Genomic DNA, 15,512 nt, shown 5'->3' with positions numbered 1-15,512 from the left:
TCAAATCCAAAGTTCTTGAGAGAGACCTTGGAAGTGTCCTTGTACCACTTCTTCTGACCACCATGTGATTGCCTGCCCCATGTGAGTTCTCCATAAAACGTCTTTTTGGCAAATGTATATTTTGCATTCAGACAACATGACCAACCCATCAGAAGCATAGTTTGAATGCTTGGCAGTTTAGTTCAAGAAAAGACCTCAGTCTCTGGTACCTTATCCTGCCAGGTGATCTTCAGAATCTTCCTAAGACAGTTCAGATGGAAGCGATTCAGTTTCCTGGCATGGTGTTAGTAGACTGTCCATGTTTTACAGGATACAACAATGAGGTCAGTACAGTGACTCTGTAGACCTTCAGTATGGTAGTCAGTCTAAAACCTCTTCTCTCCCATACTTTTCTTTGGGAGCTAGCTCTGGCAATGTGTGCGTCAACCTCATTGTCAATGTGTACATCCCTGGAAAGTACACTAGCAAGGTAAGTGAACTTATCAACAGCATTCAAAACTTTTCTATTTGTTATAATGGACAGTTCCACGTAATACCTGAGAGGCAGTATAGCTTCAGAAAGAGGTGACAAACAGTCAATATGGTGTTTGCTGCTGACAGCTGCAGGAGAAATTCCAGGAGCAGAACAGAGGTCTATACACAACGTTTGTAGCTCTTTTGATACTGTTAGTCATGAGGACTTATGGAAAATTATGTCAAAATTTGGTTGCCCAGAGAAGTTCATTAGTACTGTACATCAATTTCATACTGGCATGTTTGCCTGGCTTCTGGATAGTGGAAACCGCTCTCGTGCCTTCCCAGTAACCAATGGAGGGAAACAGGGCTTTGTGCTTGCTCCCATGCTTTTTACCTTTATGTTTTCAGCCATGTTGTCAAATGCCTCCAATGAGGTTGAAAACATGGCATCAAGAGCAGCCACCATAGTGATGGTAAATTCTTCAATTTGAAAAGATTACAAGCCAAGACCAAGGCAAAGGGAATGTTGGTGCATGATTTTGTCTTTGCAGATGATTTTGCACTCAATGTAACCTCTAAAGCTGAGATGCAACAAAGTATGGATCAATTCTCTGCTGCCTGTGCTAATTTTGGCCTAGTAATTAAAACCAAGAAAACACATATACTCCATCAGTCATCAAGGCATAATACAGAAATATGAAAGATCATCTCCTTCCATCTTTTGCCATGCCCAGATGTAATTCACTGTCAGAAAGAGGAAGTTTATGAAGCATTATGTTGAATCAATTATGTTTGTGTCCCTTAAATAGTCCAATAAAAAAGGAATATTTTTGCATAGATTTTTTTTCAATTTTATTCACACTCCCTTTTTACAGACTGATTATATTCATAATCACTTGCCCTCACAGGGTTTGCTCAGTCCTAGCCACATAAAAGGGGATTCCATGCTTTTCCTTTCTTTTTAACTTTTTTAAAACTTTAAACTTGATCAACAACAATATTTCCACATACAAAGAATAGAAAAATAAGTTCATATTTGAAACCATGAGTCTCAATGACATATAGCTTATTTTTAAATAACATAACAAAATCAACAAGTTAGTTCCAAAGCTGTGCTGCTTGTCCGTGTCTACCTCTGAATTTCCTTTTGCTTTCTTCTATGTCTTTTTACATGTTCTTTTTCTTTTGTGTCACTATAATTTTTCCTATTACCTGTTTTCTCATTTTTTAAACCTCTTTCCTCAATATTTTAAAAAATAATCCCTTGTAACAAACACAAAAATGATCAAAGGGACTTCCAGAGCCAAGATGGTAGAATGAGGAAGGAAGCCTCTGAAGTCGTCCCAAATTCCCTTCCAAACAATTAGAAAAACACCTCAGAATTCATCTATGAGCAGGGAAGCAGCTTACCAGCATGGCAGAAAAAGTTTATCTCACTCAGGTGGGAGAGGAATAAGGTCCAAGAGAAGCATCTCTAGCCAGCCTCATAGCAGGAGGCTTCTAGCAAGGTTCCAAACCTAGGGCAAACTAACAGTGAACCCCAACCCTCCTGCAAAACAGCAGCCTCTTATGCAAGTGAGAAGTCTGTGCAGCTCAGCAAGGCCCCATCCCAGCAACCCCACCTCTAGCACAAGCCCCCAGTGATGCCTGAACGCTGTTGTTGAATAGTGAAACTCTACCTTGCAGTTGGCCAACAGTAAGAACCAGCCTTGGGGCCTGCTGGTAGAGAGACCATATTTCCCTAGCAAGCAAGTCAGCAACAAGACCCTTCCTCCAAGGCTAGCCACCAGAAAGACTCTGATACAATAGTAATCCAGAAGAAAGACCCCACTCCTGGAGAAGGCCAGCAGCTAAATCCCACACATAGGAGAGGCCAACAGGGAGGCCCTACCTCCAAGTACATGCCAGAAGGGAAGCCTACCTCCAGTGAAAACAAGTAACTAAACCCGGAAGCCTAGTGAAAGCACTCAGTAAGACCAAGAATCCCAGCACAAATAGTTTGGAACAGTATAGAACCAGAGACCAACTTTCACATAAAAACACCGTGACAAAAAAAAGCAGACACATGTGCAAAAACAAAAAGGATTTGACTATAGAAAGTTACTTTGGCAACAGGAAGGATCAGGACATAAACTTAGATGAAAATGTGAAAATGGCTACATGTGAAGCCTGAAATAAAAATGTAATTTATCTCAGGCCCAAAAAGTATTCCTGGAAGAGCCTAAAAATATTTTTAAAATCATGAGGGTAATGCAGGAGAATAATAAAAAAGAGTTAATAGCATGGGAAAGGATATACAAAAATTTACCAATGAAAATAACTCCCTAAAAAGATAGAATTAGAAAATGGAAAAGGAAGTAAAAAATATCACTGAAGAAAACAATTCATTAAAAATTAGAATTGAGCAAATGGAAGTTCCATGAGACATAAGGATATAATAAAATGAAATAAAAAGTTAAAAAATATAAGAAAATATGAAATTTCTCACTGACAAAACAAGTGTCTTAGAAAATAGATCTGGGAAAACTAATATAAGAATTATTGGACTGCCTGAAAGTAGTTTTGTTTTTTTTTTTAAAAGCCTGGACAACATCTTTGAAGAAATTGTCAGGGAAAACTGCCTTGATGTATTAGAACCAGCAGCAAAGTAGAAATTGAAAGAATCCACTGATCACTGCTGAAAGAGATCCCAAAATGAAAACTGGGAATATCATAGCCAAATACCAAAGCTCACAGGTCAAGGAGAAAATACTACAAGCGGCCAAAAAGAAACAATTCAAATACTGTGGTGCTAAAGTCAGGATTACACAGGATTTGACAGCTTCCACATTAAAGAGCTGGAGGGCTTGGAATATGATATAGTGGTAGTTTAAGGAGTTGGGATTACAATGAAGAATCACCTACCCAGAAAAAGAGAGGGGGACTGATAATGGGGAGGATAGATCAGGGAAGCTGGTTATCAGAAGTAAAACACTTGTGAGGAGGGAAAGGGTGGGGGCTAAGAGAAAGGGGGGATAAATAAGAAGAAAATAGCATGTAGGGAAATGCAAAGTTAGTTATCATAACTACAGATATGAATGGAATAAACTTACCCATAAATTGGAAGAAGATAACAGAATGGATTAAAAATCAGAATCCTACAAAATGTTGTTTACAAAAAACACATTTAAATCAGAAAGATGTACATAGGATAAAGACAAAGGGTTAGAGCAAAATTTATTATGCTTCAACTGAAGCAAAGAAAGCAGGGGTAGCAATCACAATCTCAGACAAAACAAAAGCAAAAATATATATTGCAAAAAGCAATTATAGAAGATAAGGAAGAAAAATATATCTTGCTGAAAGGTACCATAGACAATGAAGTCATATCAATACTAAACACATATGCACCCAAATAATATAACATTTTAATTTTTAAAGAAGTTGAATGAGTTACAGTAAGGAATAGTAAATAAAACTATATTAGAAGAGAGACCTAAACTTCCTCCTCTCACAACTAAATAAATCTAAAAAAAAAAAAGGAAAGAAATTAAGGAGGTGACCAAAAAGTAAGAATAAGTTAGATATGAAAGACTTCACTGGAAAATTCAATGGGAATAGAAAGGAATATACCTTTGTTTTTCTCTCAGCATGGCACCTACACAAAAACTGACCATATATTAGGACGTAACCTCACAATCAAATGCAGAAAAACAGAAATACTACATGCATCCTTTTCAGATCATAATGCAATAAAAATTATATTCAATAATGGACAGTGGAAAGAGAGATTAAAATAAATTGGAAATTAAATAATCTAATACTAAAAAATAAGTGGGTCAAAGAATAAATTGTAGAAACAATTTTTAATTTCATTAAATAAAGTGAAAACAATGACACAATGTGTAAAAATTTATGAGATGCAGTAAAAGCAGTACTTGGAGGAAAATTCATATATTTAATTGTTTACATCAATAAAATAGAGAAAAAGCAGATCAATGAATTAGGCATGCAACTTAAAAAAAAACTAGAAAAAGAACAAATTAAAAATACTCAATTAAACACCAAATTAGAAATCTTGAAAATCAAAGGCAAAATTAATAAAATTGAAAGTAAGAAAAACATTGAATAAATAAAACCAAAAATTGATTTTATGAAAAAAATCAATAAAAACACATAAAACATTGGTTAGTTTTATTTTAAAAAGGAAGAACACCAAATTACTAGTATCAGAAATGAAAGGGGTGAATCCATAACCAATTAAGAGGAAATTAAAGAAATTATCAGGAGGTATTTTGCCCAATAAATTTGACAATCTACATGAAATGGATGAATATGTACAAAAATACAAATTACCCAAATATACAAAAAATTTACAAAAATATAAATTACAGAAGAAGAAATAAAATACTTAACTAACCTAGAGTTAGAAAAAGAAATTAAACAATCCATCAATGAACTTCCTAAGGAAAAAAAATCCTCAGGAGCAGATGGCTTCACAAGTAAATTCCATCAAAAATTTAAAGAACAGTTATTTTCAATACTATATAAACTATTTGGAAAAATAGATGAAGTCCTAACAAATTCATCAAATTCCTTTTGTGATGCAAATATGGGGCTAATATCCATGCCAGAATTTCCCCAGTTAATTTTCATGCAAAATATTTATACAAAATACTAGGAAAGACATTATAGCGATATATTACAAGGAGTATACACTATGACCAGGTGGGATTTATACCAGGAATTCAGGAATTTATGCCAGGAATATTAGGAAAACTAACAACATAATTGACCATATTAATAACAAAACCAACAGAATCATATGATTATCTCACAGATGCAGAAAAAACTTTTGACAAAATAGAGCACCCATTCCTGGTAAATAACTAGAGAGCAAAGGAATAAATGTGGGTTACCTTAAAATGATAAGTAATATTTATCTAAAACCATCAGCAAGCATTATCTACAATGGGGATAAGCTAGAATCCTTCCCAGTACGATCAGGGATAAAGCAAGGATGATCATTATCACCTCTCTTATTTAATATCATACTATGAATGTTCACCATAACAAAGTAAAAAGAATTAATTAGAATAGGCAATGAGTAAACAAAACTATCACTCTTTGCAGATATGATGTTACACTTAGAAAATCCTAGAGAATGAACTCAAAAACCACTTGAAATTATTAAAAACTTTAGCAAATTTGCAAGATACAAAATAAACCCAGATAAATCAAGAAGCATTTCCACATATTGTCAACAAAGTCCAGAGAAGCAAGAGATAGAAAGAGAAATTCTATTTAAAATAATTGTAGACAATATAAAATACTGGGTCATCTACCTGCCAAGACAAACCCAAGAACTATATGAACACAACTATAAAACACTTTTTACACAAAAAGTCAGTTTTAAACAATTAGAAAAAATATTAATTGCTCATGGGTAGGTCAAGCCAATATAATAGAAATGACAATTCTACCTAAATTAATCTATTTATTCATTAATATATATAATCTCTTATGACAATCAAACTATCAAAATTATTTTATAAAGCTAGAAAAAAAGAATAACAAAATTCATTTGGAAGAACAAAAGCTCAATGAAAAAAGTGAAAGTGGTTAAGCTGTACCAGATCTCAAGTTATCATAAAACAATATTATAAAACAATCTTGTACTGGTTAAAAAAATAGAGTGGTAAATCAATGGAATGGATTAGATACACATTACATTGTAATAAAGGACCATAATCATGTAGTAGATGATAAACCCAAAGATCCAATCTTTTGGAACAGAAATTGATTATTGGACAAATACTACTGGGAAAATTGGAAAACAGTATGGCAGAAACTATGTATGGGACAACATTTCACACCACTTACCAAGATAAGGTCAAAATGAGTACATAATTTATACATAAAGGTCATACTATAAGAAAATTAAGAGAATGGAATAATTTATCTGTTAGATTTATGAATAAGGGAAGAATTTAGAGCCAAATAAGATATAGAGAGCATTATAAAATGTAAAATAGATCATTTTGATTACATAAAGTTAAACAATTTTTGCACAAACAAAATCAAAGCAACCAAGATTATAAGCAAAGCAGAAAACTGAGGAAAATTTTTGCAATAAGTACCTCTGATAAAGGCCTCATTTCTCAGACATATAGAGAATTGTGTCAAATTTATAAATATACATCATTCCCCAATTGATAAATGGCCAAAAGAAATGAACAGGCAGCTTTCAGACAAAGAAATCAAAACTATTTTTAGGCATATGAAAAAATGCTCTAAATCACTATTAATTAGAAAAATACAAATTAAAACAACTCTGAGGTACCACTTCACACCTTATGACAGAACAGGAAAATATTAAATGTTGGAGGGGATGTATGAAAACTGGAACACAAATGCACCATTGGTGGAGTTGTGGACTGATCCATCCTTTATGGAGAGTGATCAGGAACTATGCCCAAAGGGCTATAAACTGTACATACCCTTTCATTCAGTAATACTGCTACTAGATATATAACCCAAGAAGATAATAAAAAATGGAAAAAGCCCCACAAGTACAAAAATATTTATCATAACTCTTTTTGTGGAGACTAAGATTAGAAAATGAAGGGATGCCTATCAATTGGGAAATGGCTAAACAAGCGCTGTGACATATGGTTGTAATGAAATTTTATTGTGTTTTAAAGAATGACAAGCAGAATGATTTCAAAAAAAAAAAAACTATGAAGACTTACCTGAACTGAGGCATAATGAAGTGAACAAACCAAGAGAATGGTGTACACAGTAACAGCAATATTTTTCAATGAAAAACTGTAAATGACTTAGCTGTTCTCAGCATTACAATGATCCAAGAAAATCCCAAAGGACTAATGATGAAATATACTGTCTCCACAGAAAGAACTGATTTTGTTTGAATACGTATTGAAACATGCAATTTTTCCTTTTTTTTTCCTTTTGTTTGAGTCTTATACAAAATGTCTAATATGGAAATATTTTACATAATTGCTTACCATGTCAGAATTGGGGAGAGGTGAAGGAGGCAGGGAGAAACAGATAGAATTTGGACCTCAAAATTTTAAGTAAAAGCATTTCTTTAATGAGCAAAACAAATCTATAGATTGACTATGTCTGAAAATTTATGTCTTACGCTGTTCTACTTGTTCATCATCTCCTTGTTTACATTGGAAGCATCTTTCATCATTGCTTTTATAAAGTCATGGTTGATCATTTCAGAGCCTTAAATATTTCAAAGTTGTTTTGTTTACATGTTGTAAAAGTATTATACAAATTCATTTCTTAGTACTGCTCACTTTATTATTTGTTAATTCATGTATGTCTTCCCAAATTTCCTTGAATGTGTTTCTTTCATCATTTCTTATAGTAAAATAATATAATATTCCATTACATTTATAAATTATGACTATTCAGTCATTCTCCAAAGGATGGGTATACCTTTAGTTTCCAATTCTTTTCTACAAAAATATTGCTATTAACATCTTTATACTCATGAGCCCTTTCCCTCTCTTATTTCTTTAGATTATATGTCTAAGAATAGCATTACTGGATCAAAGAATATATAACAAAATTGTTAGAGATTTGGGAGTTTAGTTCCAAATTACCTTCAGAATGGATAGACTAATTCACAGTTGGAGGATGACCTTACATTAGTATACAGTGTAAGTTGTTGGGTTGTATCTAGTTTCTGCCAAACTGCTTTCCAGGTCTCCCAGAATTTTTTGTCAAATGGTTAGCTCTTGTCCCCAAATCTGGAATCTTTGGGTTTATCAAACATTAGATTACCAGGGTCATTTACTACTGCGTATTGCGTACGTAATTATCCCACTGATTTACCATTTTGTATCTTAATCAGAAGTAGATTGTTTTGATGATTATCACTTTGTGATTTGGTTTTGAGATCTGTTAGGGCAAACTCATTTCCCTTTATATTTTTTTTTCATTGCTTAACTTGATATTCTTGACTTTTTGTTTTTCCAGATGAATTTTATTATTTTTTTCTAGCTCTATAAAATATTTTGGTAGTTTGATTGACATGGTACTAAATAAATAAATACAGGTAGAATTGTCCTTTTTATTATGTTTGGTTGACATAACCAGAAACAATTAATATTAATCATTTAATATTTTTTCCCCATTATTTAGAGCTGACTTTGTGCAGGGGCAGCTAGGTAGTAGAATAAATAGAGCAATGGCCCTGAGGTCAGGAGGACCTACTTCTAATCTGACCTCAGACACTTAACTACTTGTGTGACCTTGGACAACTCACTTAACCTTAATTGCCTCAGAATGAGCTACAGAAGGAAATGGCAAACAACTCCCAAATTGTTGCTAAGAAAACTCCCTTTCTAGTATTTTAAAGTTTTTGCCTCAATAGTTTTCTTTCTCTATTTTTGCTCTTCCTTGTTTAGATATGAGCAGTATATTTGCATTATTAAAAGAATGTGGTAGAACTCCTCTTTGTCTGTTTTTCCAAGTAGTTTATATAGTATTGAAATTGACTGTTCTTTCATCGTTTTATTTGTGAATTTGTGAATCCATCTGGTCCATGGATTTTTTCCCTTGGGCAGCATAATGACAGTTTGTTCAATTTCATTTTCTAATATATGGTGATTTAAGTATTGTATTTCTTCTTGCTAATCTGGGAGATTTTTTTTTATAAATTTTATAAATTTTTATAAATATTTTTATAAATATTCATCCCTTTCACTTAGATTGTTAGATTTATGGGCACATAATTTGAAAAAATAGTTCCTCATAATTTCTTTTTCTCTTCATTTCTGGTTAATTTACCCTTTTCATTTTTGATACTGACAATTTGGTTTTCTTTCATTTTTAAATCAAATTAAACAATGATTTATTAGGTTTTTTCAAAAAACAGCTGTTAGTTTCATTTAAACATCCAATGATTTTCTTACTTTCAGTTCTATTAGTCTTTCCTTTAGTTTTCAGGATTTCTGATTTCATGTTTAACAGGGGATTTTTTAATTCATTCCTTTTCTAGTTTTTTTTTTTTTTAGTTTCATGAACAATTCATCGACCCGCTTTTTCTCTGTTTTATTGATGTGTTTAGAGATACAGATTTTCCCTTAAGTACTGCATCCCATAAATTTTAGTATGTTGTCTTATCATTCTCTTTAATAAAATTATTGATTGTTTCTACGATTTGTTCTTTGGTCCACTCATTCTTTAAGATTAGATTATTTAGGGGGGCGGAGCCAAGATGGCGGAGTGAAAGCAACAACTCACCTAAGCTCCTGGAAAAACTCCTCTGGATATCTCTGGGGGGAGAGTCTGACCAGACTTTGGAGGTGTAGAATCCAGTGGGTGACGGACTTTGATGGATTCGGAGCCCAGGCTGGACCGGAGGGTCCACGGGAGGGATCTGTTCCGCGGGGGTAAGACCCCGGCGCACAGCGCAGCGCGGTCAGCGCGGCAGGGCGGAGGGGACCAGTGGAGCCCAAGAGTGACGGGCGAGACCAGCTGAGCAGGAGATAAGCCAGGCCGAGCCGGTGAGAGCCGCTGAGTGCCAGACATCAGCGCAGCAGCCCTTGAAATCTTCAGCCTGAAGACGGACTTCGGTGGGTCACTACTTGAACTTCCAGGAACTGGGATGGCAGAGTGATCAGTAAGTGCTCTCTCCTCCCCCCTGATGACCGTGAGGGAACCATAAAATTCTTCCCCAGATTAATCCTGGATCAGCGGGAACAGCAGAAGGGGGCGGGTGGTCTCATAACACCAGAGGCTGGAAAAGTGGCAAAGGGGCATTCTTCCTACTGTGGTGGAGGCAATCTGGAGGGACAGACGACCCAGGGCAGAGAAAATTCGCACTGAGACCCAGGCAAGCCTCAGAGCCAGGAGACGAGCCCCAGGAGGGGCGGGAACACGCGTTAGCTTCTAGGCGTGCCCCAGCCCTCCAGGGAAAAAGGGAAGACAATAGGGAAGCTGGGATCACCATCCCCTGACCTTGCCTTTGCCTCAAGTCAGCTGAGGAGATATCCTGAGACCAGACCACACCTCCCACACACCTAACAAGATAACCCCAGGGTTGATCAGGGAAACAAAAAACAAAAGCCTGCTTTTAGCCCAGACACACATCAGCTCAACTTAAAGATCTGTACCTTCTGACTGAAAGAACCAAAAGCTACAACACTCAGCCAACATCATGAATCGGAAAAAGCAGACGAAAAGTGAAAAAACCATAGAATCTTTCTATGGGGATAAGGACCAAAACACAAACACCAAAGAGGTTAGAGCTGAGACTGTACTTCCATCTGAAACCTCAGATGGGACTATGAATTTCTCGCAAGCACAACTAGATTACCTGGAACGTTTGAAGAAGGATATAAAAGAAAAACTGGCCAATGATTTAAAAACTATAAAAAAAGAATTCACTGATGAGAACATCACCCTGAAAAAGAAAATTGAAGAAATGGAAAAGGAAGTTCAAAAATTAACTGGAGAGAATAATTCCCTAAAAGGAAGAGCTAATCAAATGGAAAAGGAAACCCAAAACCTAATTGGGAAAATTGATCAGATGGAAAAGGAAACCCAAAACCTAACTGGGAAAATTGGTCGAATGGAAAAAGAAGTACAAAAATTAAATGGAGAAAAAAGCTCCTTAAAGGGAAAAATTGGTCAGATGGAAAAGGAGATGGAAAAGCTAACTGAAGAAAACACTACGATGAAGATTAGAATTGGGCAAGTAGAAACTAATGACTCAATGAGGCAACAAGAATCAGTCAAACAAAATCTAAAGAATGAAAAGATAGAAGAAAATGTAAAATATTTAATTGGAAAAACAACTGACCTGGAAAATAGATCCAGGAGAGAAAATCTAAGAATTATTGGCTTGCCAGAAACCCATGATGAAGAAAAGAGTCTGGACAATATCTTCCAGGAAATCATCAAGGAAAACTGTCCAGAAGTACTAGACTCAGAGGGCAAAATAGTCATCGAAAGAATCCACCGTTCCCCTCCCGAAAGGGATCCCAACCTCAAAACCCCAAGAAATATAGTTGCCAAATTCCAGAGCTATCAAGTGAAGGAGAAAATACTACAAGCAGCCAGAAAGAAACAATTCAAATATCAAGGACACACAGTCAGGATCACACAGGACCTTGCAGCTTCTACATTAAAAGATCGAAAGAATTGGAACCCAATATTCCGTAAGGCAAAGGAGTTGGGACTTCAACCAAGGATCAACTACCCAGCAAAGTTCAGCATAACATTTCAGGCAAGGAGAAAGTGATTCAACGAAATAAGGGATTTCCAGAGCTTCCGGACCAAAACACCAGAACTCAATAGACAATTTGATCTTCAAATTCAGGTCTCCAGAGAATCATAAAAAGGTAAACAGAGGGGAAAAAACAAAAACAATAACTTGCTACTCAATTAGGGCAAACTGTTTACCTCCCTATAAGGGAAGATGATACCTGTTAATCTTGAGAACTGTGCAGCTATTATGATAAAAGGGATATATGTAGAGGGAACGGGCATAAAGTAAATGATGTCATGTCAAAAATATGATTTAAGTATGAGAAGGGAATGTAATAGGAGGTGTGGAAAGGGGGAAGCAGAAAATGGCAAATTATAGCACAGGAAGAAGTACAAAACTATAGTAGAGGGAAGGAGGGGAGGGAGATGAGCATTGTTTGAGAGGTACTCTCATCTGATTTGTTCAAAGGAGGGAACAATAATCTTAAGTAGATAAGCCTAACTAGCTCTATAGGTAGTAGGAGGGGAAGGGGGAAGAAAGGGGAGGGTGGCTAAAAGAGAGGAAAGAAGCAATAAGAGTAAAGGGAACTAAAAGGGAGGGGGGTCAAAAGAAGGAGGGGAAGGCTGCAGGAGGAGGGGGAGAAAAGTGAATACTATTGAGGAGGGGAAGGGAGACGGGAGAGCTAAAAGCACAAATGGTGGGAAAGAGGTTGGAGGGAAATACACAGATTGTAATCATAACTGTGAATGTGAATGGAATGAACTCTCCCATAAAACGGAGACGGATAGCAGAATAGATTAAAAGCCATAATCCAACAACATGCTGCTTACAAGAAACACATTTGAAACGGGGGGATACACATAGGATAAAGGTCAAAGGATGGAGCAGAATATATTGTGCTTCAGCTCATGTAAGAAAGGCAGGAGTAGCAATCCTAATCTCAGACAAAGCAAAAGCAGAAATAGATGTAATCAAAAGGGATAAGGATGGAAACTATATCCTGCTAAAAGGCACCATAGACAATGAAGCAATATCATTACTAAACATGTATACTCCAAGTGGTATAGCATCCAGATTCTTAGAGGAGAGGTTGGGGGAGTTGAAGGAAGAAATTGATAGCAAAACTATACTAGTGGGGGACCTCAACCTCCCCCTCTCTGAACTCGATAAATCCAACCTCAAAATAAACAAGAAAGAGGTTAAGGAGGTAAATAAAACTCTGGATAAGGTAGATACGATAGATCTTTGGAGAAAATTAAATGGGAATAGAAAGGAATATACTTTTTTCTCAGCGGTACATGGAACATTTACAAAAATTGACCATGTACTAGGACATAAAAATCTCACAATCCAGTGCAGAAAGGTAGAGATAATCAATGCATCCTTTTCAGATCATAATGCATTAAAAATTACATGTAATAAAAGGCCATGGAAAGAGAAACCAAAAATCAATTGGAAACTAAATAATCTAATTCTAAAGAAGGGTTGGTTTAAAGAAGAAATCATAGAAACAATCAACAATTTCATTCGAGAGAATGACAATAGTGAGACAACATACCAAAACTTATGGGATGCTGCAAAAGGAGTCATTAGGGGAAGTTTTATATCTCTGAATGCTTACATAAATAAAATAGAGAAAGAGGAGATCAATGACTTAGGCTTGCAGTTGAAAAAGCTAGAAAAAGAACAAATTGAAAATCCCCAAGTAAATACCAAATTAGAAATACTGAAAACCAAAGGAGAGATTAATAAAATTGAAATTAAGAAAACTATTGAATTAATAAATAAAACCAATAGTTGGTTTTATGAAAAAACTAATAAAATTGATAAACCTTTGGTCAATCTGATTAAAAAAAAGAAAGAAGAAAACCAAATTACTAATATTAAAAATGAAAGGGGTGAACTCACCTCCAATGAGGAGGAAATTAAAACAATAATTAGAAACTACTTTGCCCAACTTTATGCCCACAAATTCGATAATCTAAATGAGATGGATGAATATTTTAAAAAATACAAATTGCCCAGATTAACAGAAGAGGAAGTTGAATACTTAAACAACCCCATCTTAGAAAAAGAAATTGAACAAGCCATCAATGAACTCCCTAGGAAAAAATCTCCAGGGCCAGATGGATTCACAAGTGAATTCTATCAAACATTTAAAGAACAGTTAATTCCAATACTACATACACTATTCTTGAAAATTGGGGAAGAAGGAGTCCTCCCAAATTCTTTCTATGATACAAATATGGTTTTGATACCCAAACCAGGAAGAGACAAAACAGAGAAAGAAAATTATAGACCAATTTCCCTAATGAATATAGATGCAAAAATTTTAAATAAGATTCTAGCAAAACGAATACAGCATCTTATCACGAGATTAATACATTATGATCAGGTAGGATTCATACCAGGACTACAGGGCTGGTTCAATATTAGGAAAACTATTAGCATTATCGATCACATCAACAACAAAGCTAACAAAAACCACATGATTATCTCAATAGATGCAGAAAAAGCTTTTGACAAAATACAACATCCATTCCTACTAAAAACATTGGAGAATGTAGGAATAAAGGGAACTTTCCATAAAATAATAAGCAGTATCTATCTAAAACCTTCAGCAAGCATTATATGCAATGGGGATAAGCTAGATGCATTCCCAATAAGATCAGGGGTGAAACAAGGTTGTCCATTATCACCACTATTATTTAATATGGTACTAGAAATGTTAGCCATAGCAATTAGACAAGATAAAGATATCCAAGGAATTAAAATAGCCAAAGAAGAAACTAAGTTATCACTCTTTGCAGATGATATGATGATTTACCTAGAGAATCCCAGAGAATCAAGTAAAAAATTACTAGAATTAATAAACAACTTTGGCAAAGTTGCAGGGTACAAAATAAACCCACACAAATCTTCTGCATTCCTATATATTAGCAACAAAGTCCAACAGCAAGAGATAGAAAGAGAAATCCCATTTAAAGTTAGGGTAGACAGTATAAAATACTTAGGAGTCTACCTGCCAGAACAAACCCAGGGATTATATGAACACAATTACAAGACACTTTTTGCACAAATAAAGTCAGATTTAAGTAAATGGAAAAACATTAGTTGCTCATGGGTAGGCCGGGCTAATATAATAAAAATGACAATTCTACCCAAATTAATATACCTATTTAGTGCCATACCAATTAAACTATCAGACAATTACTTTCTAGAGCTGGACAAAATAATATCAAAATTCATTTGGAAAAACAAAAGGTCCAGAATATCAAAGGGACTAATGAAAAGAAATGCTTGGGAAGGTGGCCTAGCGCTACCAGACCTCAAACTGTACTATAAAGCAGCAATTATCAAAACCACTTGGTATTGGCTAAGAAACAGAGAGGTAGACAAGTGGAATAGACTTGGCACTCAAGATGCAGTAGGCAAGGAATATAGCAACCTTCTGTTTGATAAACCCAAGGACCCCAGCTTCTGGGATAAGAACTCATTGTTTGACAAAAATTGCTGGGAAAACTGGATAACAGTGTGGCGGAAATTAGGCATAGACCCATACCTGACACCGTACACAAGAATAAAGTCCAAATGGGTACATGATTTAGGTATAAAGATTGATACCATGAATAAACTGGAGAAGCAAGGAATAGTGTATTTATCAGATCTATGGAGAAGGGAAGAATTCTTTACTAAAGGAGAGATAGAATGCATTATGAAATGCAAAATGGATAACTTTGATTACATTAAACTGAGAAGTTTTTGCACAACCAAACCCAATGCAACCAAAATCCGGAGGGATGTAGTAAATTGGGAAAGAATTTTT

The sequence above is a fragment of the Notamacropus eugenii genome, chromosome 1 (assembly GCF_028372415.1).
Source record: "Notamacropus eugenii isolate mMacEug1 chromosome 1, mMacEug1.pri_v2, whole genome shotgun sequence".
NCBI lineage: Eukaryota > Metazoa > Chordata > Mammalia > Diprotodontia > Macropodidae > Notamacropus > Notamacropus eugenii.
The sequence above is the reverse complement of the archived record's forward strand: the minus strand, read 5'-3'. Positions refer to the sequence as shown.